Source organism: Falco biarmicus, chromosome 13 (assembly GCF_023638135.1).
Source record: "Falco biarmicus isolate bFalBia1 chromosome 13, bFalBia1.pri, whole genome shotgun sequence".
NCBI classification, from domain to species: domain Eukaryota; kingdom Metazoa; phylum Chordata; class Aves; order Falconiformes; family Falconidae; genus Falco; species Falco biarmicus.
Genome location: NC_079300.1, coordinates 14,557,826 through 14,584,140, shown reverse-complemented (window position 1 = coordinate 14,584,140; position 26,315 = coordinate 14,557,826). Strand labels below are relative to the sequence as shown.

General features: G+C 48.0%; 1 long non-coding RNA gene across 2 annotated transcripts in view; it reads right to left on the bottom strand.

Annotated features, from left to right (window-relative positions):
* Nucleotides 1-1,296: 1,296 nt before the first annotated feature.
* Nucleotides 1,297-26,315, bottom strand: part of LOC130158390 (uncharacterized) — a 33,735-nt gene continuing 8,716 nt past the window's right edge. For both annotated transcript variants that reach the window (XR_008825274.1, XR_008825275.1), the window contains 3 exons: nt 23,817-23,922; nt 21,655-21,726; nt 1,297-3,947 (listed from right to left, as the gene is read on the bottom strand). This is a non-coding gene — a long non-coding RNA (uncharacterized LOC130158390). The remainder of the gene's footprint in view (nt 3,948-21,654; nt 21,727-23,816; nt 23,923-26,315) is intronic.

The following is a 26,315-nucleotide window of genomic DNA, read 5'->3' as shown; positions in this document are numbered from 1 at the left end:
TTATTGCCTTCCTTGAAAGATCCCACCTTTCAGTTCAGCGTGCGGAGGGTGAATGCAGTGAACACAGAGACCTTTTCGCAAGTGGCCCTGTGAATACTGTGGATCTTGGAGAAAATTTGGGAATTGCTGGCAGTCGTACAAGCATGGAGGAGGGAGCAAAGGGACTTGCAAGGGAATAAGCATCCATCCTTCTGGCAGCTCAGTGTCTGCCAAATATAAGCTTCCCTCCATTACCAGGAAAGCAGCTGGCTTGTGTGCCAGGGAGGAAGCCCTGCTACCTGTGAGCTTTGCCATTGCTGCTGGGGAAAGCAGCCAGGGCTTTGCACACAGCAGGGCAGACCATCACTGTGCTTTCTCTTGAATTTCCAGCTGGCATGACCTGAGCCAACATAACCCCTTTCCCCAGAGCAGCATGTCTCTGCAGGCTGACTTGCAATGCCACTCCTTGCTGGCAGCACTCCTGCCCCTGGGGTCCGGCTCCAGCCAGGAGGGGGGCTGTCCGTGCCCTGGGGTGCCAATGCCCGTGGAGTCAGCTCTCACAGACAGGATTTTTTTCACCTTGAATTAGTTTGCCCAAAACCAATCGTGAATAAAATGGAAAGTCTCATGCTGTGCAAAAAGCTCCTTCCCATAAAGCAAACATCTACAGATGGAAAGTTTTCATCCAGTCTGATGCCAGAGCTGGGAAAGCAGGGCTGCACAGCCACACCAGGAGCAAAAACCCTGCAAACTGCTGTGCCCCGATGAGGGGGAGAGAAGGAGACAGTTATATGGGAAACAAACAAGTGTGGCGCACAATCACCCTGCAAAAGTCCCATTTATAGTTGTCACCCAGCACACCCCAGCAGTCCAAAGTGCAGGTCTTGGGCTATGTAACCTGCACAGGCTGATAACATGCCACCATTTGAAAGGACCCCCACCTTTTCAACTCCATCGATTTTGTATATTTAATGGCTTCAAAGACACTTGTGCTAATGGGCTAAATCTTACCTATCGAACAAGATAACCATCACTGCGCACCAAAGCCTGCAGCAAAGTCAATATTGACAGAGCTGCCCTGGCTGCATCCTGCCGGCTGGGACTCCCAGGTGTGCAGCGAGGTTCTCCCCCAGGAACCACTCAGGTGGGGACCAGCAGAGATTAAAAAACAGGAGCCGCAGAGTGTGTTAGACAGGAACTGTGACAGCAGCATGGGGTTTCGCAGTTCCTGAGACACAAGCAGCTCTGTTGGCTACCAACATATAGGAAAAGTTGTGCATGTAAATCACTTTCAGGCCAATGTATGCATTATTGGTTTTAATAATCAGATGCAAATGGAAAGAGCCACCCAGTAATTATCCCCACGTTACATAAAACCACACACACACCATAGGACATGACAACTCTGCTGATGGAAACAGTCTGTAGCTTCACTTTCTCTTTTTGCCTCATGCTATTTTTCACTTGTTCCTCTATCCCAAACACGTGTTCAGATATCTTCCAAGGGCTCAGAGGCTGTCTTTGCAAAACTGCCAGGCAGAAAGGCCAGTCCCTGGGCGTGCAGACAGTCCCGCTGGAGCTGGGAACATCACACCTGGTTGTGGTTCACCTCTCACTAGTCACTCACAGCATGCTGCTCACAGTCCGGGATTAAGGCTTCGTGGTCCTGCAGCATGCTGGATGTCAGGGTCAGACACGAGACAACCAGAGGCAGGAGGCCTGGGAAAGGAAGGGCAATGTCGGGTGGTTTAAGTGAGCGATCACACACTGCAAATAGCAAACTTCGAAAAAAGCAGCTGCTACAAATAGTTTGCAAGCAGCTTCTGCACTAAAACAGCACTTGAGCAGTCCCAAATGATAAATGTTGAAAGGAAAAGTCAGTTCAAAGAGAAACACTGATCCTCCTGCAGGAAAAGAAAACCAAACAACTTGGGGGGAAAAAAGAGATAAAAATCAGAAACAATTAAAGAGCAATGGTTATTGAATATACTACCCCTGTGATTAGGGCTCCTGAATCTGTTTATCAGGAGTGGGATGGGTGCAATGAATATTGCATAGCCCAGAAGCACCCGAATTGTTGATGAATCGTGAAGGGCTCTGTCAAAACAGAGCCTGTCTACAAATGGAAATCCTAGTGTCCCTAGCATTATCAGCTGCTCCACACAGGAAACCTTGAGTGTGAATTTCATGGTAAACATCTGCCTTCAGCATTTAATTCTCCCCTTCAGAGTAAAGACAGGAGAAGTGAGTTTGTTCAGCCAGAGCCTTTTCCGAGTCCACCATGGAGAACAGGATTTGTGATGAGATCTGTTTTCAGGCTGGACTCAATGGTTAACCAGTCAGATTAATAAATGCCAGAAGGAGGAAATAACAGGCAAGTTAAATAGAGGAGAAAAATGTCTCCCCACCTGGCCAGATAGCAAAGTTTACAAGAATTCTGTGCCTTGTGGATAATTCTCCCCAGCTCTTATTTAAAGTTGTTTTAGAAGAGGTGATTGCAGCATCTTTCCAGTACAAAGGTGGTGGGGTTTTCCATGTCAGCATGTTCCTGGAGGATCCCAACCATTTCCTTCTCTCTCCCCACTTCCTGGTGGAAATGAAAGATGGGATACATGCCAGCTGGCAGGAGTTCTTACATCAGCAGTATTATCTGATGAAGGATGGCTGGTTATAACACAACATTTCTTTTGTTTCATGGGAAAGTATTATATTTTTATCCATTTATTGTTTAATTTCTCTGTATTTTTTTAATTACTTCACAACTTCTCATGGGAAATGCCTGTTATTTTTCCAGCTGCTGCAGAACAGAAGTACCCAAGCACTTGTCTGAGTTTGTAAGGAGCTGGAGAGCTGCGCACTGCAGAAAGGAGGGGTGATTCTAGGTACGTGCAAGAAAACTAGTGGAGCATCTGGTGGATGGAAGTTTGGGAGAAGCTTTTCATTCCTGTGATCCACACTAACCTGTCTCCTGTCCTTATGTGAGGATGGATTTGAGTATTTAGATAAGAAAACCTCTCTCTTTCATGCTTGGGAACAGAGTTCAAAGTAGTTACACAGAGCGTGTCTATGGCGAAGCTGCCTACATGACTACGTGGAGGTGCAGGGACACTCATGCTGCTGTCTAACTCTCTAGCTCAGGTATCACCAGGGTCAGATGATGGTCCTCCTGGGCCATCTGTCCTGGTGATTACCTTGCATTTTGGGAGCACTGTGCTGTGCTCTGTGCCACAGTGACAAGCTCACTAGCAACAGTTCCCAGTTTCAAGCTATCCAGTGTATTCACACACACTGCCATCACAGCACTGCCCGCAACACAGAGCACAAAGATTTAGTGACACTGTTAATCGGGTTAAAGTCATGCAGGTAAATAGTGACTTAGTCCTTACACATATAATACTGTCTTCCAATTCTGTTGCAGTAGTCTCCGTATAAAAAGCTGGAAAAGCAAGAGACTTAACATGAAACTGAGCCTGTTCCTGCAAAAATTCCTGGAGAGTTTAGACTAGTGGAAATGTGAAAATATGCTCCATAAAATGGAAAAAAAATCTGCTGCTTTGTAGAGATTTTTCTCCCTACACTGTCTACTTTTGAGTATTTCAGCCTTCTCTCCCAGGCCAGAGTAACAGATGGCTTCTAAGACACGTTGCTGACTCTACCCACCAAGATACTGAAACTGATGAACCAAAGGGAAGCCAGTGGGAAGTAATTCTGGGACTCTGTGGGCTATTTCTGCTATACAAAAGCCTATTGCTCCAGCTCTGTCTGTAACACAAATGCAGCATGCCCCATCCCTGCATCCAGCAGCCGCCACGTGCTCTGCCCACACAGGGGATGATGGTGTGTGCCCGACGGGCTTGGCGGGGACAGACTCCTGGCTGGGACAGGCTCAATAAGGCTCTTGTCTTATTCCGGCTTGTGCTCAATTGCATCCTGGAGCTCTGGAGCACTCTGTTCATCCTGACACAAACCTGGGAATGAAAAAAATGGTAAGGCACAGGGAATTTTTCTGTATGATCAGAAAGGATGTGGGGAATGTACCGCACTCTTCCAGCTCAGAGACAGCTGCTAGAAAGGAAAGGATAGAAACTGTTTAATAACTATTGTTTACTAAGGCCCCCAAATATCTAACAATAAACTCAACAGTAAAGTCAAAAAGGCAAAACTCAAGGTGTTTTACCTGCACTGCCAGCTGCTGCAGCACACAGAGAGACAAAGCTGGGTGTTTAATGGGGAGACGATGCTGACCTTTAATGCTGCTGAAAAGAATGGTTGTTCTGTAAATAAGAAAGGTGCTGCTGAATAATATATTCTGTGATCTTTTTTCTTCAGGTATGTGAACAGCTTTTGATTTATTTTCGTATACCTATTTGAAATATTTCTGTAGACTGACTGAGCCTTGGTTTGGAAACAGTTTTGCAAGTTCAGTGCAAACGCTTGATATTCAAAAATTAGAGCAGCCTTGTTATGCTGGATTGGACACCTAAGTCAGGTGTCATGATTTCTTTGGCTAAATGAATGCAAATTTTGGAAACACTTCAAATGGTCCTTTTTATAGGTTTCAAACTGGCTTTAGGTAAAAATTTGCTAATGACTTAAAACTGACCATGCCAGTAAGCTCATTTGCTAAAAATGCAACAGAAAATGAGTACAAAAGGATAGCAAGCACTGCAGTCAGCTGAAATGCAGGCCTGAGCAGACTTTGATGCTATGGAGATCTCTGGCTGCACAAAAATTCAGATTGTCCTTTCAGCAGCATCCTTTCCTTAGCCTGTCATTGCTACAATGTGCTGAAATCTGCAGCATGTCTTTAAGTCACACAGCTCTGAGCGTCGTGCAGCTCTATCATCACATACTGTTACCACATTGGATGTATAAAGCAACAGTGAAAATGCATGGAGCCTGCAACAGAAAGGTATTCCTGCCTCAGAATGTGCTCCTGAACTTATTTTTTCTTTCAAACAAATTAATCCAAAGTATTAGTCACTCTTGCCAAAGTCTTGATCTGCCCTGCTACTGGTGACACACACATGCCTGTGAAGCATGAACTCCAGTCTTGCAGTAGTGCCTGGATGTCACCTTGCAGGCTGCAGCTCTTCCATGTCACCCAGAAATTTTGCTGACTGTAGCTTTAGGCACCTTGCCTGCCTTTCGTTTCAGTGCACAGCACCCACCTCACTAGCACTCCACACCGCTATACCCCCCACCCCTCAGTCCTATGGCTGCACAGGACCTGCACCAGAACTGAACCGTGAGTCAGGAGTTGCACAGATGCTCATACAGTGAATGCACATTTTACACGTTCAGCCTAAAAATATAGCTGTGCTGAAGTCCTTTTGAGGCTCTTTTCCGTGAGCACTGTTTGCTCTCCATTGCCTGGCTGCAAGGGAAGGTGGGGAAGCCCATGAAAACATGAGATGACAGGATCTACTACAGCACTGCAGCTCTTTCCATAAGCACCAAAAAACCCACGGACAATCTATAGAAGGTTTCCAAGGACAGAAAATAAAGGAGCAAAACCTCAATAGCAATGAAGAGTTGTAAGATCTCTGAAGGAAAAAAAAATAAAGGAGCAAAACCTCAATAGCAATGAAGAGTTGTAAGATCTCTGAAGGAAAAAAGCCTGTCCTCCTCAGAGCCTCCGTCCAAAACCACCCCTGCCCTCCGCACCCCCTCAGTCCCTCGCAGCTGAGCACAACGCTGCAAGCCAGAACAGTCCTGCATAAGAAAGGGGCTGTAGCCTGGCCTCGGGCTGTCACCCCTCATCTAGAAAGGTGATGTTCAGGGCCCAGATGGCCCCATTCATACAGCCCCTGGCTGGCCCTCAGTGACACAGGGAGCCAGACGCATCAGGGAGAGGAGCTGTAGGTGCAGCAAAGGCCACATTTGCAGTAAAATCTTCTAAGCACACATTTTATCTCTTAGTCGCGACAACAAGCTCTTTTCCTTAGACATGTACTTTTTTTTTTCCCCCCTCCAGTCTATCTGTAAAAACATGAAGTCTTTTTTGTGACACAGTGGAAACGAAAGCACACAGAGCCTGATATTTAAAGCTTAAGATATATTGGCTTAATCCTGTCAGAACTTTAATGTAGATTATATAGGGACAGGCAATGACCAGAGGGAGGGAGAGAGGTGTAAATAATCCAGAGGAGTGTGGACTTGTTGGCAGGGTGGATTTATGCCCTGTCTTAATAAAGTGCCCTTTCATCTCTGGAACCTGGGCTCAGAAGCCAGTCTAGACAGGAATTAATGGGGCTCCTTCTCCACTTACAGTTCTCAAGGTTTCCCCAACACCCAGTGTTCTCAAATACAGCGGGGAAGTGCAGATTTACAGGATACACCATGGGCTCAATCAGCCATGGATACTACTTTTCGCAGTGAGCTTTTAAACACAAGCTCAGACCATTCACCCGAGAGGGTCTGCTGCTCAATTCACTTGAGACAAATTCAATTCACTTAGTACAGCCTCTTCATGTGATTGCCACCCTAAGGTGAAGCCAAGCAGTTGGAAGCCTGTTGCAAAGAGATAGATGTGGACTAGGGCATGGCAAGACAAGAAATACCAGTGTGAATTGCTGTGGACCAGGACTTGGTTCTGCCTGGACACCATGCCCAGGAACATGAGTTACTCAAGGCAAAACAGCACTAGGGCCTGCAGATGCCGAATTGCATGAAATCTCCTGTGGTGAAGGAAAATCACTGACTTCTTTTCTGCTTGCAGTGAACCTTCCCTTCTGTTTGCTTATCCCTCTTAGGGGTCCAAAAGCGTAGGTGGGGATGGAGTATTCAAAAGCATTTCTTAGTGAAGGGTCAGGGATTTTACTGGAGCATGCAGTCAAGAGAAGCAAGGAAAGCTATGAGCAAAAATGTACACATCCAGCGTGATTTACAGTATTTAAGCAAAATTCTCTGGACAAAAGTTTGTTAAGGTTTATAATTTCTTGGACCCTTTGCTGTTCCTGGGAAAAGGACACATCTTAAACTCTCATTTCCAGCTATGCAGAAGGACCCCCAGATGCAGAGACATTCAGCTCCTAATTTTACGTCTGTTTCATTTTCAGCAACAGGAGACAGGGAGCAGCAGGATACACTGCCGGCTATTAGGCAACCCTTTTATTATGTAAAATTTGCATCTTGTCTAAGTACAAGGACTCCAACAAGTAAAGACAGAGCCAGTTAAATAAAAGGAATTGGAGAACAAAGTGGTCTCTAAAGGCACAGCAAGAGGTAAGAGCCCACTGTATTCAGTGATGGACAGTGTGACAGGTTCTCTTCCCAGGGTATTTCTTCTACAGCCATTTGGGCAGTACAGATGGAGGTGGCCAAAGAACTTCTTTCTGGGAACTCAATAGCCGTCTGCTAGGCAGAAAGGCTAGCCCACAACTATGCAATTTGTAAACTCTTAAATTTAAGACATGCAAAAGTCACAGGCAATATATAAACAGTCCTCTGCATGATATTTTATTCTGTCTATAAAGGCTAGCACTCAGACTGAAAAAACACTGACTTCTCTCATAGGTGCCCTGGGCTGCCCAGCATCATGCCCAGGGCAGTAGGAGCCCTCTCCTTCCTTCTCCTCTTCCTTGCAGGGTCAGTGCGTATAAAAGTTCAGGGCACTGTTCCGTCAGGCTCCCGTGCCTAGGGAAGGAAGGATGGCAGAAGCTTTTGTGCTTGAGGAATGATGGCTGTGGGAGCATGAGTAATAGGCACAGCTCTATCAGTTATATAGCAATTGCTCTCTTTGCCCCAACCCAGGAATCTCTTGGGACTGCCACACAAAGCAGAGGCTGCTACCAGAGAACACGATTAAATGAGCTCCGGCCAAAATGCAAGCTAGCTCCTGGCTTGGTGAAAAGCAATGCTTCCTCCCCGTGCAAGACCCAGCAGTGGGATCTTAGGCGAGGAAGCGCCCAAGCTCAGCCAGCTTGCTGCGGGAGCACGCACCTTTTGGCATCTGCTGAGCTGTGCTGTCTATCTCAGGTGGGACTCAGCTACAGCAGGAAACGTTCCAGAGGTTAGAAGCAAAGAAGGGTGTGGAAGAAGATCAAGGGCTTCTTTGTCATGCAGGGTTTTGCACATTTGTAGAATTCATTAGTAGAGTCTGATAATAAAGAGCTGTAATAAAGTGCATTAGACCACCGCTGTGCCTCCCGAGCTGTGCAAAGCTAGCCTGCGGCAGGGCGCAGTTAGGTTCACTTGGCTCGTATCTCAGTCTGCAGCCAGAGCGCAGCGTCTGCCTGGTAGCAGGGGAGGTCCAGAACAGACGAAGCCTTTCTGCCCTGAGCAGAGCTGATTTCAACCCGTACAAGCCCGCTCTCCCAGCTGTGTTCTCCGAAGCCACTCGCCTGGGTCAGCCGTGACTAAGCTGTGGCACGGAGGAGCGCAGGCAGTAACGCGTGTGCGGGGCGAACCTTCCCTCTCACTGCTCCAGTCCCAAGCTTTTGCCACCTCCATGGAGGCTGGCTGTGCTTCTTTCTGCCAGGTCCCACTCCACAGACAATGTATAAGCTGGCACAGGTTCTTTTGAGATTGTATCGTGGATGCCCTGGTGTGTTCTGGGCTCTGTGCTGGCCAGCTTTTGGTTCCCAGCTTCAGTCTCGCCCAGGGGTGGGTGCTGTGGTGTGGGAAGAGCGGAGCCAGGGAAGCAGTGCGGGTCTGCAGAACAGAGGGAAAATCCCCCATTGCACACCCGCTCCTGAGAGCTTCTCCCCTCTGCGCTCACATCGCAATTTAAAACTTCCCAGTCCCTGTACGGTAAGGAAGACACAGAGAAGTGGATGGGAGGTGGATGGCATTTCACATAGTGGGACAACTGGGAAAGTCCCAGGGCCTGACGTGGCCCAGCACCCTGTGGGCGGCACAGCTGGCCACGCTGCGTGCACCTGATGAGGGTCTTGCTGTTACCCCCACAACACTCCACTGCTCTGCAGCTCTTTCCATCCACCCAGGGAGACTCCATGCTGTCCTGGGGATGTGTTAGTGAAGGACCAGCCTGCAAGGTCTCTATTTACAACCCTTTTGGCACCTGCAGCTTTTCTCACCTGCAAGACCTAGGGCACTTTTTCACACCATTGTCCCTGCAGTTTTTGAGCCCAGGTAGCTGCCATTAGCACACGCACACAAGGCAGCCTGTCCCCTGTCACTGCAGATGGGAAGCTGTCACCTGGTGCTCCAGCACCACCGACATGCTGTCCATGTCCATCCAGCTCTGCCACCTGCTCGGCGCAGGGCTGGGGGGCCGTGCTGGGGGGTGAGCCCTGTGCTGAGTGGGGACAGGAGGGCTTTCTAAGGGGCTTTCTAAGGAGCAATTTGGGCCTATGACCCCCCAGAGAGCATGGGCAATTTACACAACTGAGCAAGACACCGCCCATTGTGGGGCAAAAGGGACTGGCTTGAGCTCTCCCCGCCACCTGCACTGACCCCTCCAGTGCCTTGCAGATGCTAATCGGCTGTGGGGGAGGCTGCCTCCAGACCCAGGAATGCCCTGCAGTGAATCTTCCTGGCTCCCTTAGCTCTGACAAGCATCCATCAAGCAAGACTCAGGGCTGTGTGTCCCCAGTGCCTGCAGGCATTTTGACCCCAGCTCCTGTGTCAGACACAGTGCTGCTGGGCTCTTGCAGTACTTGTAGGGAGAAGAACAAGGGGAAGACACGGAGTGAGGAAATGTGAAGACATCTAGAGTGTGATAAACCTGGGGCTGGGTGGGATGGACCCTGCACCATAAGGAGACAAACACGGCCTGTGTCCTGGGAGCAAACCCGGTCCAGCAGAGATAGATAGCTGTTTTCCTCTGGGTTGGCCAGGAGAAGCGAGAGGTGCTGCAGAAGACGTGATGCTTTATAAACCCTGCACACTCAGAGCCCTCCAGCCCATCAGGCCAAGGTAAAGGGACCCATGAACAGGGAGTCCCATGCCCACTTTCTTTACAATCCCTTAACAGCCCTGGCACTTCAGTCCTACCGCTAACTGCCCACTTGCCTTTGAGGACAGTCACCACTGACTCCCACTTTCGATCAAATGAAAGGTGTCAGAGCCTGCCAGTGAGGGGGGTGTGGGTGCTCCCTGGGGGTGTCCTTCAGGCTTCACAAGGTGCTGTTCCAGTGCTGGCAGGCTGCCTTGGGTACAGAATAATGACAGGGCAGGATCCCAGCTCAGGGGAAGGGGATCTAGGTTATCTGGGGAGGGAGAGACATGGTAAATATCAGTGTTTGAAAAAGGAGCGTGGAACCATGGATCCACAGCACACGGGAAGCAGTGGAGTCTCCCCAGAGAGACCTGCCTTCAGCCAGCTGCAATTGAACCTTTGGTCCCAAAGGAGCAACCATTTCAGGAGCTCGAACGAATGTAAGTTAAAAATTACTGTTAATCACTGACCCCTGTAATGCTGAAAGTGCTGCCCAATCAAGGAGGTGCACGCATGAAACAAAAGCCTACAATTCAATTCCAGCAGTGATTAAATTGGCGGAGGTTGTGTCCTGTAACGCAGCATTACGGAAGACAAAGCAAACAAGATTAACCCACATCGACAAGGCATTTATCCAGGCTAAGAAGAGACCCACACCACAGCACCTCTGTCCCACAAGTTTACACCAGTCCACAAGAGTCTAATCTCTCATGGCCTGTCAAGCTATTAGGCAAATCTCTGGCTCTCATTTGCCTAATCCAATAGCCCCTAGCTTCATAAGAAAGACCTCCTAGGGGGCCTTAACAACCACGTTTGTTAGGCCTTATATAAGTAAACAAAGCTCTGAAAGCCAAACAGCTTCCTCTTGCATCTGGGATCTCAACACCCTCTTAACCTGGAGATAAAACCAACCACATTCAGGAAAGGAGGATATGTTTCTAACAGGTTGAGTTCTGCCTCCACAATAAGCAGCATCTGGAGGATTTTGCCATCAGTACAGCTCTACACTTCACAGTCTCTGCAGAGGTGCCAGGTGCCTGATTTTATCCCAGAACCGTCGTATCATCAGGGATTTATTGCACAGCCAACAGGGTCACGGTGCTCATTCACCTTTCTGCCAGCTTCAGCGGAGGAATAAGCAGTGTTAAAGCATCCTTTCAAGACCAAGATGCTTTGTATGCAGCACAAGCATTGTGAAGAGACCAAACGTTTTTACTGGACTGTACATCCAAATCTACAAATGCTTTCTTGGAAACCCTCTAAATATTTTTCTGAATTCAACCACTGGCAGTGATAGCTCTGACATTAAACAGAGTGCAGGTGTTCTCCAGTCCTTGGATTTTAGGACACCACCACCTCTGCTCTAGGGATATATGTCTCCCTGGTGCTTTGGCCAAGGATCCAAACTGTCTCAAGGCTCTCTGAATCTCCCAGGGTTGAGAGCTACTCTTATCTCTGACACATCATTAACAATGCCCTTGACAATGTGGTTTGCTCCAGACAAGCAAATCTTTAGGGAGGGTTCAGGCAGATGAATAGTCACTCAAGGCTTGGCTGCCTACCAGTCTTAGCCAGGCCTCCAGGGCTTTGGAAACTAAGCTGAAAATATCACCAAAAAAAGTTTCCTAAGGGGCCTTCCCATACAGCTCAAGCGAGGCTGGGGTCAGGAAGCCATCATCACATTTTCTCCCACTTCCTCTACAAAGAGCATTTGCAGAGGCAGAGCAGATAGAGCACACTCTAAGGAGAAACACATGGCCAACAACACAGAGAGGTCCACTGAACAGGGACATAAGGACAAACACCTCGATGGACCGTGGACTGATACAGACAGGCACTGGAGTGACAGAGACCCCCCCCCCCCAGACTCTCCCGACTTCCCTACTGCCTTACCCTGACCCTAGGCAATTTGGACATGAGCAGATTGTGGAGGTAGCAGAAGAGTTCTCTGGAGAAGCCACAGGCAACACCTCAAGATGCAGGATGAGCCTTTGCTATGCTGTCAGTGCTACCCCTCTCCATGCAACTGTCTTGACACTGTACAGTCATAGAGGGGGCGCATGTATTTCCAGAGCTGAGTGTGGGCTGGCAAATCCGTAGGGATGGGGAGTACCGGCAGTCAAAGTCTGATTGCCCCAGGCATGATGGAGGTTGGCTGGCTGGGTCCTTACCTCTGTAGCATCATCTTTCTAGGCACTCACACAAGTCTGCAACACATGGAGAGTAAAAAAGCACTTCACTCTTCCACCCCACACACGACAATTTCAAGGGAGCGGGCAGGACTGAAAAATCAGCATTTTAACTTTAAAATGTAAAAAGTCTTCAAGAGTTCTTTTGGCCACCTGAATCCCCAACGTCTGCCCTTGCCCAAGCTCCAGGCATGTAGATACGAAACATTACATGTTTTCCAGCAGTCCGGAGCAGGGTTCCCTCAGAGACTGGTGGTGGGCAGGGACCTGATCCAGAACTGTAAATCCTTCACATCCACCAGTTGAACAGCTGTTCAGGTTAGGTTTCATTTATATGCAAAGCAGTTCAGCCATCAGCAAGGATCCCTAATGATGCAAATCAGTCGAGTGTCATCTTAGCGATGAAAGTCAAGGGAGCCGTTACTTGCTTGAATCCAGCACATTTCAGCAAAAGTGCCATTTAGTAAAAGAAAGGGGTTCTTTGCTGTGGTGTATGGCCCACCACCCTCAGTCACTTTCCAGCTGAGATCACAGCTAAATCGCTTATCTTTACATTTTCATACAAATCTGATTATCCTTGAACAGCTAATTGTTTCGTAAGTGTCACTTGGAAGCTATCCATTTCCAGCACAAGTAAAGAAATTGCACTATAAAACTGTCTACCTTCACCATGACTCACTTTAGCACGTAGGATGAATATTTGGCACTCTTCACTTCTTCAGATTAACTCGCATATTTATTTTGGAAGAAAGAAATGGACGGCTGTAATTCCTTCCCATCAGAATTCCTCATATTTACTTAGCTTATTGAAACTTTTTTAATAGACCTTACAGCATGTAAGTATGTTATATACTGACTGCTGATGAAGGAGACATTCACCTCTCCTTTCATGTAAAGAAAAAGCAGAAAAATATCTAGGAGAGTGTTTGATACTTTGTTAAGAGAGTCAATAAACCCTACAGATTATGTCACCTGCCATGAAGAAAGGTTTCATCCCTTTGGCTGAGGCCATGGAAACATCAAGAGAGGACTTGCATTCAGTGTTTCCTGGATGGAGCGTGTGTTTCTCTTCCAAAGTGAAATTCTAACATGCTGCAATTAAATTTCTTAAAGATCTGTTCTGAGCTAGGCTAGGAAAACCCCTGAGAAAGAAAAGAAGGTTTTGGTCTTCAGAACGTCAATTTTCCAAGGACCGGAGTCATTAATAAAACTCTTGTAAACTATAATCAAACGATCATTTCCATATAACCGCAAAATGTTTTTCCCTATATAAAACAGATATTTCCTCAGCTGTTCACTCAGTCTGATGAGAAAGGAGTTATACACCTTTGCAAAAGGATATAATTTGGCCTGTGGAAAGAATTTCTATGTATCCTCCCATGTGACCACATACATTAGCTAAATGTTTTTTAAAAAAACCAGCAGAGTTTAGTTTAGCATCAGTTAATTATTTTTTAACGTTTATTAACACCTCTGGAATACAATCTAAACCAAAAAAGCAATGCTTTTCTAGGCGGGCCTGATCTAACTGTCATATTCAGGAGCTGAAACCAAGAGGTCTGATTTCAGTTTTGCTTTCTGCCACCTAAAATGCTGTAGGGAGGAGGGAATGCAGGAAGAAGAAACAAGGAAAGTTGTGGGTATGCCTGAAGCGCCATTGGAGATCCAGGAAAAGGAGCATCCCTTTTTCCTTCATGCTATGTTTACTTGGTCAAATCACTTATCCCAGTCTGCAAAATAGGTTATTAATTATTGAATGGCCAGTGCTTATATTGCTCTGCAATTTCTTCAAGTGGTATATCATTACCAGAAAGGTTTGTATCAAAATCTAATGTTTTTGTAAATGTAGGTGAAACAAATCTATCCAGTGACCTAAGCGAGGACTTGAAAGCCATAGGAAATCAGAGGTACTTCATGCAGGCTGGAACCTTCTGCGCTAGAAGACTCTGCCTGTGCAAGGAGCTACATGCCCTCCATCCCTGTCAGCTGAAATGAGGGCTGTGGGTGCTCCTCCCTCCCTAGATCAAAGCCTAAATTTGTCAATTAGGGAAACAAATTTAGGTACTAGACATCTCTTTGTGAGTTTCAGTTCAGCAATCACTTTATTACAAGTAATTTAAGTATTGAATGTAGTGCAATTTCAGTAATTTAGCAAAGTACGATGATGGATTAAAGTGCCTGGTGATAGACGTTTATTTCACCTTCTGAAGCACAATTATTATGCACTTTACTCAATAATGGTGTCTTGTTCCAACTAAAATACATGTTGTGCAACTCTTTAAGCCGTAGAATCATAGCAATTAGAGAGGGAAATAGCTGATTAGGTCACTGATTCCAGCCAGTTGCCAGCTCATGATTGCTCCCTGCCCTGTATTGGCTAGTTGCACCCAAACTCCTCGTGTTTAAGTGTTTCAGTGATGATGATAATGATTTAAAAAAAAAAAAAAAAAAATGGCTTCAATCACAAGTGAAAGATTCAGGCTTTTACTGCAGAAAATCCTGTATATTCACAGTGGGAAGGGTCTGAGGGGTTTTCACCTCTTAGAATCACAGAGGCTGGAAAAGACTTTTGAGATCAAGTCCAACTGTTAATCCAGAACTGCCAAGTCCATTCTTATGGCAGATGGCTGAATTACTTTCAACCAGAATGTTCTCCAACAACCTTTTTCCATGGAAGCAATTTTGCTGAAAAAAAATCCCAGTTTCCCTTCTAAATGGAAAGTGCAAGTCCTGCTTTTCAGTCTGAAATTCCTCTTGCTACATTTTGACTCATGACAGCTCAATATTTGGCATTTTCTAAAACAGAAATGAAAAGAAAATCAAGTCTGACTGAAGTTTCAACTCAAGAAAAGCTACAATTTCTGACCTGTACTGGCAGAGGGTTGATTGGGATGTGGTTTAAACTGCTTTTTTCAGGGAGCTCAGCCACCCAAGTCATCTCACCACTCTGGAGACCAGGGCCCTCTCTGCTATCAGAGGCTAGGTGCTTCTCACCACATCCCAGAGCAGGGGAACAGAGCAGTCATACAGAGCCTAGCATTTTATTATGTGTATAGATATACCTGCCTGCATTTCCCATGGAAACTGCACTTGTGGTGCTGGCTTTGTGCCTTCTCCATGTTTACCCATGGGTAGTATCCTTGAGAGCAGGTGCAACCTATGGAAACAGCACATTTTAAACAAATAAAAGACAATGTCCTGCGAAAGCAAGCTTTCAGCATGAACTCATGCTAACAGCAGGCCAGAAAAATTTGTGCTGTGGAGTCACACTCATGTAAACATTGAAAAGACAGACCAGCAGGGAGCTGGATGTGCAGTCAACACCACAATGGTGTGGCCATCCCTTCCAAGTGTTGCCCAGCTGTGGACAGGCCAGTGAGGCATTGCCAAGGCCTGGCAGTTCTAGCAGTGTGCTCAGGGTTTGCCTTACCACCAGCACTGGCAGAGGACATGACATTCAGACACAGAATATGACAAGCTCTCACTCATGGATAAGCTCAATTAATGAGTTAAAAAAGAAAGAAAAGCATGATTCTTCTGGACAACTCAGCCAAGCAAGCAAAGCCACAGCATCTATCACGCACCCATAAGCCCAGTCCTCACTTCATTCTCCAGCTCAGGAAGCAGCTTATTACATGCTATTGCAGTCAACAGACTGCTCCTGGTGTAAAACACTCCTCCGTGCAAGCTGGTATTAAGCTTAGCCCTACGATGTGCTTTTCACCTGTATCTCACCAGCTCCCTGACCCTTTCTGCCTGGTTATCCTCCATTAAGGATATCTTATAACTGAGCTGCACACAGAAACAAGAGTACAAAGATGCACTGGTATAACTGACCCAAAATTATGCACCAAACTACTCCCGTTGAATTTCAGAGGTTCCGAGGCTTTAGCCACAGTGTGAATGCCTGTGAATCTGGAGACAGGGAGGGGAAAAATAAAATCCCCTGGTGCAACTGTCGGGTGTCATTCAGCTCCAGCCATGAAATCACAACATTTACTTTGTAGGGCCATGCCTGTGTCTTGTCAGACGCACAGCCTCTCACAGCACAGGAACAGGCTCTGTTCCCAGCTCTACCACAGACTTCCCGCATCTGTCTGGAAAAAAATCACTGAGAAGCACATCTGAAAAAATGTTACACGCTCAGCTCCAGACATTTGATCTAACACCTGGCCTAGCTCTCAGCGGCACTGGACACTGCAAACACTGTTGGCTTCAACTGGGGCACTTCTAAAATCCAGACCTGATGGGCAATGAGGATGGAGGGAACATCTGCTTCTTCACTGCGCTACACAGACTTCACACCAAGGTACCTTTTCAACAGAGCTGTGTACAAGTCAAACCAGTTAAACTAGTGAACACTTGCTCTTTGTTCTGCACACATGCCAGAACATTAAAAACTCTCGCAGTTTGGCACCAAAAAGACAGAGACCCAAAGCTAGCGACTGCTTTTGGAAACAGGAGCCATAAACTCTTTTACTTCTGTTTTCCCACGTGTAAACAGGGGATGCCAATTCCTGCCCGCTACTTAGGACTCCCAGGCATTTGCAAAGCACTGAGGGCATCCTGTAGACAACATAAAAGCAGCTTGCAGTACTTCTTTCTCCATCTGTTTTTAAAAATCAGTAAGGTGCTGGCTGGACACTAGTAACATTTGCTATATCAAGCACAAAATAAGACATAGTTGCACAGGCTATAAAAGAAATTACTGTTGAGCATGCTGAATGCAGTGGCTGCTTTTTGACATTTCATCCTGTGCATTATATTCTATCCTAGACAAGGAGTATGTGTATGGAAATAGCTGAACACCAGAGATAGCTTTAAAGGAAGAAAAACATAAAGTTTCAAGAGTGTTTCTCTGCCTTGCTAGACTTTTTTTGCACATAGCTCTCCCTGTAGAAGTTTGAGGAGGAATTTGCCTGTGATAGTATTTGCATTTGACAAGTGCCTTCCTGGAGCAGCATGTCTCTGTTGCACGCACTGCTATACACGGCAGACCTGAGCACGCTGCTCTGCAGCAGTGGTCTGCAAGAAACGAGCATGGGACCTCACGCTCCAGCTATCAGTCGTCTGGATGTGTTGTCTCAGCTAAGTAGGCAGAAACATGCTAGTTATTCACTGCTGATCAGCTCTGATGCTGTGATTTTGCCGGTGCCCAAGGAGCCATATCGTCCATTACAAGAGACCTGGGAACGGGCTTGATGAGCGGTGTCTGCTGCTGTTGGGAGAAGGGCAATCTTGGAGCTCCTGCCCTGGAGCTTGCGGGCAGGAAGGATGCAGATGAGTCAGGCAGCACATGTCACTGTCACACTCCACCAAGTCTGCTGGGACATGCCACAGCCAGGGATCTCTCCTCACTGGGGCTTTTTCAAATAGTCAAATAGAAGTGAAATGTCAAATAAAATAGAGTAGGAAAAGAAAAGTGGTATCTTGTTTTCCTCTGGTCTCTTTCATTCCCAGGAGTGTCTGATGCATTAAAAGAGTGGCGATGTTTCTGAAGGCAAACCCTTTTAATAAACGATGCAGCTACTTACTTTGCAGAAAGCCAAGATTTGTCACGAAGCTGTTTTCAAAGTAACACAGCATATAGCAAAGACAATCATAGGCAGTTTACTGCATGACACTCCACTCCATTCGTCTCAGAGGAAGAAAGACCTTGTTTGACCCTCTCAGGATTTGAACCTGTAATGCCACTGAACCAAGAGCTTTGAAACCTGAAGCTCAGCAGTTTTCTCCCTGAAGATAAGACTAGGTTTTCCTGTTCTCCATGAATCACCAGAACCCTGCAGACTGCTGTGGAACATGAATTCCCCACTGCACAGGGAACACCAGCATCTGTACATCCCGTCAGCAAAGGTGACCAATGCAACTGTGCCATCCATGACACCATCCACTCCTGCCGGTGCTCCCAGGTTGGGTGCTGAAGATGGGTGAATGAGATCTTGTGCATAGGATGTGTACTGACTTCTTAGTGTTGCATACCTGCATGCTGCTCCGTTGCTCACATCCACTTCAGCTTCCCCTGAGGCATCTGACCAGCAAACAGAAGTTTTTTCCTTGCCTACAAAAACCAGTTTGGCCCATGCTACCTCTGCTACCTGTGATAGGGTATGCTGTTGATTCACCAGGAGCAATGTGTGTGCATCCAGAAGCAAGTGGAGGGGTCACCAGTGCCATCCCAGATTTACACGATTTCAAGCAGAAGATGACAAACCTGGAGCTGACCTGGGAGCCCTGCTTTTTCTAAATCCTCTCTACATATCCCAGGACCCTGGCACTTCTCCTCCAGCTGAAAATGCAAATACAGAGACAAATGCAAACTTTACAGTCTGGATCAGCACGTTGTCTCCTCTGGGGACCATGACCCCCATCAGTCTGACTGACTGATGTAATAGCCCAGCATTGCACCAGCAAAGACCTAAGAGACAAGCCCCAGGGCTGCACTATCGTTATGAGAAAAACACACTGAATTGCTCAATAGAACCTACGATGATCTGAAGGTGGAAGGACCTCCTCGCTTTTGTTTGCTGCTCTGCTGAATATCACACCCATGAACAGCAAACCCATGCTGATGTGAAAGGGCTGCAGCCGCTTGGGGCATGGGGCCATCCTTGGAGGCAGCAACCCTGAGCCGGCTGCGTGCCGCCATCCCCGTGCCGTCAGGCAGGGCTGGCTCTGGAAACCCAGCTACTCCCTCAGAATCGTGGCAGCGAGCTGAACCCAGAAAAGCACTCCGGGGTTTCCAAGGGGAGAAGCGTGCAGTTGTTGACAGCATTTTCCCCAAGTGTTACCCAAATCCGCAACAAGTTGTAACAGGCTTGTCATAAATCTGCCCTGTCAAACCCTCCCTGGAAGAGTCTCTCGTGACACCCAGGAGGGCAGACCTCCTGCCCTGGAGAGGAGGGAAGGAGGCGGCCGAGGTGGATAACCAGACACTTGTGTCTCTCCCCGCTGCTGTGTGCTCCAAGCAGCCTGCCACCGGCACGTCTTCGCAGGCCGGACACCCTGGGAGGATGGCTGCCCGCCAGGCAGGCTGTGGGAGCTGGGCGCTCTGCCTGAGACAAGGCCACTGGGAAGGAGAGGCTGCCTCCTGCCCTGGGTGATGACCCCCTCCCTGCTTTTTCCCAGCTCCTCTGGCCACCCGTGCTGTGGTTCGCAGGCCCCCTCTGTAGGTCCAGAGACAGAAAACCCTTCTTCCATCCCCAGGGAGAAGCACTGCCCTCATGCACAATTAGGTGAGCAACTGTCTTCATCCTGCCTGCAGGTTGTTTTAAAGATCACATGTTCACACCAAACAACCTTGGAAGGGGGACGGCGCGGGTTGTATCAGGCTTTACTCTGCAAGAGGAGGAGGTTGCGATTAGAGCACAGGATGGGGAATTAGGACAGCCAGGGTGGCATCTCTGCAGACAGACTGGGCAGCCCAGCAGGCAGGGTAGCAACCCACATCTGCGTGAGCCTGATCCTGCTTAGCTCAAAGCCTCTCTGGTGAGGTCTCCCATGCTGCAATGATGCTGTCACACTGGCACAGCGTGTCTGTGGGGGATCTGCAAAGCAGCTCTGAGACAGACTTATTTTCCCTCACCAACTGCCCCACTTTTACAGCTGAGCTGAAGTAATAAAACATTTCCTGATATGCTGGTGTCAGGAAGTAACATTCCTCTTCCCATTTTGGTGGTCAAAAGCACTGGAAATACCAAAGAAACACAGGTAGCTCCCAGGAGATTTTCAGCTGCAGAAGTGACAAAGTCCTGGGGTGAGGAGGGGGATTCAGGCCAAGCGGGGCTCCCAGATCAGCTTCGTGCACTCCAGAGAAGAGCATCTAAACCAGACCTGAACCACAACGTGGAAGCAATTTGCAAAATGCAGAGGCCAACCAGCTCTGCTTCGGCACAGAGACAGCAGAGTACCTGAGCACACAACCTGCCAGGGAGGTGCCAGCAGCATCACCCTCCTCTCCCCCTCTGCCAGCATCATCTCCCACACAAGCAGGTGAGCGCAAGCAGGGTGAACGCCTGTACCTCCAACCCCACGAACCTGGGGTCAGAGCAGGCTGCTGAGAGATACCTGTGCCTGCCCTGCTCCAGGTCCCCCACACTGCTGCCCGCAGGGGAGCCAAACCAGGGAACGCTGGTTACTGACGGGGCTTTAGCAGCAGGAAGAATTAGAAGAGAAGCTTTCGTGGCCTTGGATCTTAATGAGATTCATTGCCAAAAAAGCCCAGGGTCTCACTGCAGTTTCCAAGCAGAAAGAGATCACCTGAGGACTTTGAAAGAGAAAGAAGAGGTACTTCATTAGCACTTCAAGAGCAGAGCTCAGCAGGAAGGGAGAGAGGAGAGTTGAGCCCAGGTCACACATATATCAGGGCAGCGTTTTGCTCCATCTGTGGTACGGACGTTCGAGTATGCTGGAGTCCAGGTTAAAGGAATATGCACTTGTGCATGTTCTTCTATAAGCGAGATGCCACTTAAAGGTCACACTGAAACTGGCCTCTCTGTGATTCCCTAGGAGTAAAACAGGATTTGCGGCTATAGTAATTAAAGAAAAAAACACCAGAATTACTGTTTAGGCTGCACATAGCCTGGGATCTGGTTTCAGGGGCTTTGCAGGGACATTCCATGCCACTTCCAAGGACTTGTTAAAAAATACTTCATACCAGCAGAGTTCTGTGGTATTTTTTTTCCTGCTAGTCCTGCAGGCTACCACGGGGAAATTCACTAGCAGGATTTCTGTAGGACTCTGACTCACACAGGAACTTTTATTACTGCTTTTAAATATTTGACTGCTGGCAGAAAAGTTATTAAATGTTTTACCAGACGTGGCCAGAAACTCTTTATAAAAACATCTTGGCCTGGCATAAAGCATATGTCTCTACTTATCTCTGCAGCATGTGCTCAAAGCTTTCACATGTCCCCTGGCAGTGGAAGAAACTTGGGACCTTCATGCTTGTAGGCTGTGGATAAACAGAGCATCCAGTGTCCTGTGCTCGTGTGAGTAAATCTTCGGGTATGCAAACAGTCCTGCTGCAATAAGCAAGGTATATCAAATTTGCAGGAGTGAAGAGGCCGAGGCCCCAGTACAGACTTTGGGTTATGGTACACATGCACAGCTCTATGGCCTGATCCTGCCAGGATCTGTCTACTCAGCCACTCAATCCTTACTCAAGGGATTAAGCTGTGCGAGGAGCTCTTACTCTTGCAAGTAGTCCTATTAATGTCACTAGGTTGGGTGACGTTTTCAGTACTGCGTGACAATGTGTCACTTTGCTCAAAGCCCTTTCCCCTCCATCATTGTTTTTTCTCCCTTCATCTTTCTCACATAAATTAAGATGAAACAAAGAAAAAGCATCCCACAAACCAGAACAGAGATGAACTCCATCCCAGCGCTGCATGGAAGAAAGCATGAATAAAATCACTGCCTATTTCTGCTTTCACAACAGCAGTAAATCAGGATGTTCTGCTAAAGGGGCTGTTCATCAGAAGTACTTGTGCCTGTATTTTGTTGCTCTACTCCCTGATTATTTTGCTGTGTGATATAATGATCAAAAGCAGTGGATTATCACTAAAAGCGCCTGCTGCTTACCTGCTTAGATAGCTGTGTCAGGAAAGGAACAAATACAGCTTCAACTTGTCTTCATCCTGGAGCTGAACGCACCTGCAGTGGTGATAAACACAAGTGGGTAAGTGGAAAGAGACAGGATCTGCATGGCAGAGGCCGAGCAGACTGGAAGCAGCCCCATTCCTACTGCATGGCGCAGGGATATGCCCAGAGTGCCGCCTCCTGCTTTATGGGGGTTACCTCTGCAAGGACCAGTGCTGGTACTGCTAACCACCTAACGTCACCAGCTCAGATCTGCTGGAGATTTCACGCTCAAGCAGCCCGGCTTGCGCTGGGCTCCTTCCTACCCTGACACCAGTGCTGGAGCAGAGCAGCTTGGAGCTAGCTCAGGGTGGTCCCTGCGGGCTTCGCTGTAGCCAAATCTCGTGCATTACAGAGCTGTCAGCGAAGCTGAGCTTGGGTGTAATGCAGGGGAGATTCAGGCCCAGCCTCTGATCTGCACCATTTCATTGCAGATTAACCTCAAATTCCCACATTTCAGTGCCTTCTGCTTGGGTGCAGACGGCAGGATTGGGGCCTGCTGGGCTGGAGGTGCAGAATGACCCTTTGAGAATTCCAAAAGGCTCACAGGTGGCCCTCCTGGTGCAAGCCCTCCCTGCCCCCAGCCACGCGTGTGCACCGCACCGGCGCACACCTTCACCAGCTGCATCCGAACCGTCGCTCTTGCACTTGCGTGTCATCACGGACACCCACGCGGGCCCAGTGGGAGCGAGCCACGAGCCCCACCGCATCCATCTACCGAAACCCGAGGAGGAGGATGGCTTTGGGTTGCAGGCTGCTTCCTCCCACAGGTCTGCAAGCGCTCTGAGCAGCCCTGCACGTCCCAGGGAGCCAGGCAGGGCAGAGCCCGCTGTTAGCAAGGGCCGCTGGTGCCCTCTGTTGTCACAAAAAAATACAGGAGCCGCTGAGAGCACGAGTGGGACGTGCCACCCGGGATGGGGTGCAGGGCACCCACCTCTGGGCTGCAGGTGCTGGGGCAGGGCTGAGCCTGGCAGCTCCCAGGGAACGAGGCAGGCTGACAGTAAGAGCTGGATGGGTTTAGCTTTGGGTTTGAGTGCCACTGGCACCCACAGAGGGCAACTTCTCCTGCAGCTCCTTCGTGTCCTCAGGGATCTGCTGCATCGGCCAGGGGATCTCAGAGCACCCCAGGACGTTGTTTCTGCCTTCCTAAACAGTTACAGGGCTGCGTCAGAAACAGTCCATGGACGTCACAGCCAGGTTTCTCAACTAAATAGTACACAACAGAATCCGTATTTCCTTTAAGAAAGGAGTGTGGGTTATCAGTGGGTGAGGGCTGATGCCTCAGCACATGCGGTGGCACTGAGTAATCTCTGCTGAGAACAGGGCTCAGCCCCTGCTGCTCAGCTCAGTGAAAAACTGCCAATTCACACACCGCTTTTCACAACGCAAAATACCAGCACGTTCCAGCACCAGCTGCTCTGAGCATTCCCATGGGCTGGGCCCAGGATCATACATACCAAGTGCTTGCAGGGCTGGTATGCAGGGAACCTCACCCGCAGCCCTGGTGCTGCTCTGTCCCCTCCCGCCTTCACCCTGCAAGCCAGGCCACCAGCCACAGGGACACGCAGCACTCTCCTGGGCTGGCTGTGGGATTTCAGAGTGCCTTCCTGGAAACCCACATCTCTGAGATGCACTTCATCAGCAGTGAAGCTGGTCCCACCGTCTGCTGTGTGAGGCTGGGGAGAGGGCTGGCAGGCAAATCGGGTCTGAGTTAGGGTTACAGGGCCAAGTCTAGTCCAGCTACTCAGAGAGTGCCTCTTTTTGTCAAAGATACTGAAATCTCCAACACAGGGGGCTACATGAGGAACAATGTCCCTAAATAAATCTCATCCTAAATATATGGCTTGTGATTTTCTTATGGTCCTGGCCCAGAGACCCCCAGTTTGGGCTCTGGAGCCTGTGGCCTCAAAAGACTCATCTGACAATCCAGCATACAGCACCAATTCCCCTCATCCTCTTGAGGGGCAGCATGCCTCACGCCAGCCTCCAGGCAACAGCAAAGCCCTGGGCATCACTCAAGCACAAGGTTCTGGGGTCCGTGAAGGTGGCTTGCAGCCTCCCACCCCATTCCCCAGCACAGCAGGGAGTCTGCATTCCCTACTCACCTACTAACAGGGGCCCAGCCCAGCTGAAGACATCTGTGTGTCTTGGAGAGTCCTAGGCTCAGAGGCTTTTCAAGGCTTGCCGATGATATGATGATACAGCCAACACCTTAAAAATTAATATATGAAAACAGGGTCTTAATGGGAGTAGACAGATTTGACTCTATACAGAGCAGAACAGACATCAGGAAGAAGTGACTGGTTTTCACCTCCGCAGCAGCTGTAATTTGTGCGCACACACAAGGCAGCACTAGTTAATTAATATTTTAATACTAATATATTTAGTACCTATGACAGAAAACATCCTTATGGTCTCTAAATGTTTGTGTAATTAAGTCTTAACATTAACTGTTATTGGAGATGAAAGAAAAAAATGCTACCCGGTCAACTTGGCATAAGTTTTACTTTTTGCGAATTATCTCTGGTAAGATGCAATTTATCCGTATTTGTTATTAAAAATAGCTGCAACAATTGCAGCCTCTGATTGCTTGTTAACTTCCTGCTAATAACGGCAGCTCAGGAGTTTCAGGTGTTGTGATTATGTGCTGTATTTGTGCAGTTTGGGAATGGTATTAACAACATACAGGAAATCTCTCCTAAAAATCGCATTGCTTCCTTCAAATCCCACAAGCACTCCTGCCTCCAAAGACCTCATCCCAAATATCTGTGGGAATTACAGGCTAAGGAGCCACAGGCACAGCTGGGGCAGCTCACCAAGCCCTAAGAATGAATATCAATCAAATACTGGGTGGTGCTGAGCGTTAAGCACAGATGACCCTCCCCAGAAGTCACAGTCTTATCTGAGAGGGCAACAGGACTCAGTTTTTCACCAAAGGCAAGTTTTTCACACAGGCTGTCTTAAATTCTGCATCATTGCTCGAACATTCAGTCATACAGCAGAAATGCAAGATAATACAGTGATCTGGACTGTTCTCTGGGTTCTCCTGAGAATAACTGAGAGCAGACCTTATCCTTGTCATGCCAGCTGCTAGGCTGGACCCCAGCCCTCCAAGCAGACAGAGCCCCTCTGCATGGGCGGCACTGCTTACGGCAGAGGCAAGCGCTATCAGCCTGTACAGCCTGCCTTAGGAACTCCTAGATCAGCACAGTCTATTTTATTTAACAATCCCATTTCCTTTTCCTGAATTTCTGGAAAGAGCCTGGCATGGCTCCAGGTTTTTCTCTCTAAAGCGCAGCCTGCTTATGGAAATAAAAACATTTAGAAAGGGATTGGCCGCGCTAATTGGCTGAACACCTCCAGCAGTGCCTAGACACTCAAGGAGTAGAAAGAGGTGTGGAGCTTCACACCTTCTCCTGTAACCACAAAGACAGTCTGTTTCCAGCGCAAAGTATCTTTGCTTGTGTGTCGTCTCCCCTAGCTGCCTCTATCGGTCCGTACCAATTCCCTGCACAGCGGCGGGCAGGGGCTGCCCAAGCTCCCAGGCCCCAGCAAGCTGCACGCACGCAGGGGGATAACAAGGTTTAGGAAGGATTGATTTCATGACAAACCCCGTGCAGGAGCACAGCACACGCAGTGCTCTGCCTGCTGTAGACCACACAGATACGCGGAGCTCCTTGCAGTGGCCCCAGTATCATTTAGACCAAGTAAAAGCTAACATAATAAATAACAAATCGCTTAATTGCATTGTGGAATTTGGGGGCCTGATCTCATAACAAAATCTTTGTGGACTCCCTCATGCATCTGTGCAAACCAGGTAGGAGCAGGCAAACTGCTACAAGGATGCTGTTATGGTGTTACAATAACATCTTCAGGATGTTTGTGGCTCCATCTGGATCCACATCCATTCAAAGTGCACTCCAAAGAGCTCATCCATTACAATAATTTACAGAGGGGAGATGAGAGAAGATAGAAAAACCCTAGCTAAAACTATGCAAAGAAGGATCCACAGTTGCTCCTGCACGGTCAAGGTTGCTCTCTGTGGTTCGTTTGAACTTTCAGGGTCTGAGGGAGATGCGACTGCTCAGCCTGGAAAAGAGAAGGCTTGGGGGGATCTTATCAATGTGTATAAATATCTGCTGTAAGGGTATAAAGAAGCTGGAGCCAGGCTCTTCTGAGTGATGCCCAGTGAAAGGACAACAGGCAATTGCATAAATTGAAACACAGGTTCCACTTAAATCCACAAAAAAAAAAAGAAAATACATTTTTACTGTGAAGGTGGCCAGACACTGTAATAGGTTGCCCAGAGAGGTTGTGGAGTCTCCATCCCTGGAAATATTCAAAACCAAACTGGACACAGCACTGGGCAACCTGCCCTAGCTGACTGCTTTGAGCAGAGGGTTGGAATAGACAATCTCCAGAAGTACCTCTGACCTCGACTGTCCCTTATTTCTATAAGGAGAGATTAAAATTGGAATTAATGGAACATAAAAATATCTCAAAAAATTGGAAGAAGCTGTTGAATGAGGCATGCCACAGGTACTTCAATGGATGCTTAAGTGAAATGTTCTTGGCTTACAGATGTTACAAGATAACTGTGCTGT